The sequence below is a fragment of the Oratosquilla oratoria genome, chromosome 5 (assembly GCF_046742065.1).
Source record: "Oratosquilla oratoria isolate Oo_2021 chromosome 5, ASM4674206v1, whole genome shotgun sequence".
NCBI lineage: Eukaryota > Metazoa > Arthropoda > Malacostraca > Stomatopoda > Squillidae > Oratosquilla > Oratosquilla oratoria.
The window spans coordinates 45,530,379-45,534,570 of record NC_134781.1 but is presented as its reverse complement, the minus strand read 5'-3'; the positions used below and the strand labels follow the sequence as shown (position 1 = coordinate 45,534,570).

At 37.5% G+C, this 4,192-nt stretch overlaps 1 pseudogene; it reads left to right on the top strand.

Annotated features, from left to right (window-relative positions):
- Positions 1-3,102: 3,102 nt before the first annotated feature.
- LOC143025248 (uncharacterized) overlaps positions 3,103-4,192 on the top strand; it is a 1,577-nt pseudogene continuing 487 nt past the window's right edge.

Sequence of the window (4,192 nt, the reverse complement as noted above, 5' to 3'; positions counted from 1 at the left end):
ATATACTTATTGATGGAGTTGGCGGGGGCAGTTAGATGCCCATTACACAAGTGCTATCTATATTCTAATTTGATTAAGGGAGAAGTTGCAGTAGCCGTCACCAATGCAATTCCGGTGAAGGTGATGTCATTAGTCCTGTCCAATGATATTACAGGTAACAAAGTAGATGGCCCAGTAGTTAGAGACAATCAGACTAATACTTCCATCCCTCAATCTGATGAAGATCCCTCCTCCACTGTTTTAGTCACAGTAGCTCAGGTGCCTAAAGTGGAGACGTTGCGGAAATTGAAACTCAAAGTTTGTCTAAATCAAATCGCACCACACAACAGCACAATCGAAAGAACAAGAAAATATTATGGCACATCAATACTTTAAACTATATTTTAGCAGAGATGAAAATCCTGTATGCAGTTCAATTACTGAAAATACCTTGTCCACCGAGGAATCCGACCTTCACTTCTTCGGTCCTGTGGACTCAATGCTAATTTTTTTTTCGGACTTACAATCTAAACTTGTACATTTACCATTTGCAGCTCAGCAAAAACTAGTTGACTTTATATATGAATATCTTCAATTATTTACTGATGTTCCAAGACAAACTAATATAATTAGTCATGACATTCTAACAGGCTCATTACAGGATGAATCCTACCAAAACAGCTTACCTACGTAAGGAAATTAACCTCCTCTCAGACATAAGATTCCTCAAGCCTTATCATAGCCTGCGGTCCTCTCCATGCATACTGGTGCCCAGGTCGGACAACAGCTATAGGCTATGTGTGGACTACCGGCATCTCAATAGCCACACCACAACCGATGCTTTTTTTCTGCCAAGGATCGATGGTATAATCGACGCTATCGGTACTGCTAAGTATATTACGAAGTTAGATATGTTTAAAGGATACTACGGTGTTCCTCTATCACCTCAAGCTAAGAAGCTAACTGCTTTTGTCACACCCGATGCCGATGGGCTATTTCAATTCAAGGTTATGCCATTTGGCTTAAAGGACGCCCCCGCAACCTACCAGAGGTTGATTAATAATGTAATAGCAGGACATAAAGGAGTTCGTAACTATCTGGATAACATCGTTATTTTCAGTCAAAATTGGTCTGCTCATATCAAATAATTACGTTCTTTCCTTCTTAGAGTAAACCAGGCTAACCTGACCATCAACCTCGCCAAGTGTGATTCAGTAAAGCCCAGCTTCCTTTTCTTGGGTTTATGGTCGGAGACTCTAAGGTGATACTGCTGGATTTTAAAACCCAAGCCTTGAAGGAGGTTCACCCTCCCACAACAAAGAATCAAGTCAGGCGATTTCTTGGTATGGACGATTTTTGCCGATGATTCGTTAAGATTTATTCGGATTTAGCCGAATCACTCACCAACTTATTGAAGAAGAACCACCTATTCGAATGGACTACTGCGTGTGACGAAATGTTCCAAGCACTTAAATTGGTTCTAATGAATTCCCCAGTTCTTCAAACACTTGCTTTCTCTTCACCATTTCATCTTCAAGTCGATGGAAGTAAAACTGGAATAGGTGGAGTTCTACTTCAAGAAAAAGATTCGACGTTATATGTTATAGTGTATTGCAGTAAAAAGTTACTACTCCACTAAAAATCCTACTTTACTATTGAGAAGGAAGCTCTTGCTCTTATTTCTTCCCTCAAACACTTTGAAGCTTATTTAGGCTCCTTAGCCATCCTATAAAGGTCTTTACAGATCACAACCCTCTGAGCTTCTTACATAAAATGAGAAATCAATCAGAACCAGAGATTGACTCGATGGAGCTTGTATCTTCAGCCATTAAACTTGGTCATTTGCCACATTAAAGGCAAATATAGTGTGATAGCAGATACACTCTCAAGAACATAACGCTTTTGTGTCCCATGAGGATGTTACACATTTGTCTCGTGCATATTGATAGTGACGAAAGATTATTTACTGTATGTCTGACAAACGTACACACCTTTCAAATCTCTACTATAATTATACATAAACTTCCTGGATCATATAGAAAAGCATTATTGAGCATATGTAATTTCTCTTCAAAAGAAGAAGTATCAATGATATTAGGTTCCCATAAAAATATGTCAAAAGATTTACATACAGGATGTGTTGTGTTGGAACCTTCCAAGATTTGTTCGAGAACTGATATATAACTTCGACTTAGAAAATTAAGAACTTTATTTTATACACAGCCGTTCAATATTATTACATGTTTCTAGTATCTTATTTCCTTATCTTTGGATGTTGTTTATATATTAAAACTTGCTTTTCATTTTTACCGGTTACTATTTTTTACGTTAATGGAGAACGGCTCGAACAACTCTACTTCATAATATTGTTAATTTTCCCTTGTAAAGGTTTATAACCATTATTATAAATCTTAACATATATTATGTACATAATTTTTATGTAATTAGGTAAGATTATAAAAACCTGGGGTCAATCCGAGCTTTCCTCAAAGTAACGGAAATGACTGTCAGACTTGATTCAGCTAATGATGTCTAAACTTGATATATGAGATTCTGGTTGTTCTACGCACTGAACAATTCTCACTCTTTATAGATAGCCATCCTGCTGTCATGTTCCATGTACTCGCACCCATACATAGATAACTCTTGTTATTATAGATGAGTACAATCCAGGACACTGTTCAACAATCGGGTTGATACGGTTTTCTTTGGTAATTATTTAAGTACCCAGACTCTGGTCAAACCCAAAAGATTAAACAGTTCCAATAAATGTATTTTTGTAAAACTGTATATATATTTTTTCTCTGTAGAAGTTGTTCAACGGTCCGAAGTCCACTTTCCATTATCTTCATTAAAATCAGTCAATATTTCGTCATGAGTATATCAGGATCTTTTTTTTTATTCCACATAGCGATTTAAATCGTATTTCGTGTTATCACACTTGTGTTCATTTTTTTGTTAGCATTATACATATAGAGGTTTGGGTTTGACCTCCCGAGTGTCACATATGTTAATTAATGTACTTCAAAAAATCGCGTTTGTAGAAATGTGTTTGCTGGGATTGTGAAATTAATCAAAATTAATATACATATTTTTAAACCAAAGGATTTTAAATTTCAGGCAAACGGATTAGTCGAGCGCAATAACCGAACTGTTCAAAACCTGCTCCTTCGAACTCTGAGTGATCGGCATGAAAATTGGGACAAATGTTTGCATGATGTCCTATTTGCTCTGAGATCTACAATCCAGGCTTCCACAAAGTTTTGCCCATTCAAGATGCTATATGGACGAGAACCTGTCCTTCCCATTGATGTGGATCACGAATTTGCTGACTGTACCTCTGATCCTGATGATCATAATGATCCTGAATTTGACAAGTCTGACTTCCAAGCTACACTCTCAAACCTCCAAATGTTGCAGGTAATTTTTATACAAAAGTGATGACTGTGCATACGCAGTATCTTTATCAAACCTGGGACAGTTCTCACAGAAACTAGATACTCTACTAATGAGCTAACAATATTTTTATACATGAATCGATAATATGTTATTTTTATCTTTCAGGATGTTGTCTTCAAGCAAGCAGATGCCAACCTCGAGCGAGCTCAGGCAAAACAGCAGGCTGATTTTGCAAGAAGGCGATACAAACAAAAGCATTCTATCGTAGTCGACAATGTGCTGCGCTACAACCTACGCAGAACAGATAGAAAAAGAGGCAAACAAACTGATCCATGGTCCCTATGAGGTGGCTCAAGTTTGTGAAAAGGGACTGTACTATCTCATTAATGTATCCACGAATATCCCCCTTAAAAATAAAGTGAATGGATGCAACCTGAAGCCCTTCTTCGAACGTGCCCCAGAAGTTTTACCACCAAGTTCTTCATCAGACCCACCATCTCCAACTTCTCTGTCAGAGCCACCATCTCCAATTGTCCAGATCATAGGGGTTCAGCAACAGGAGATTATCTACAAATTTAATCCAATAACAGTTGCAACACAGCGAGCAATCTGCAACAACTCTGGTGGACGTCTGATATTTAAGAAAAAATCTGGTCCCTCTGGAAAAATAAATAAGACTTTCAAAAACACAAGTGAACCCCTTGCTGTCAAAGTAATTAAAGGTAATGGAAATTGTTTTTGTTTTTTTCTTTCCATGACATTCGGTATCACTAGAAAAGAGGACCAACATCCTGTTGTCAGAAGCTTGATATGT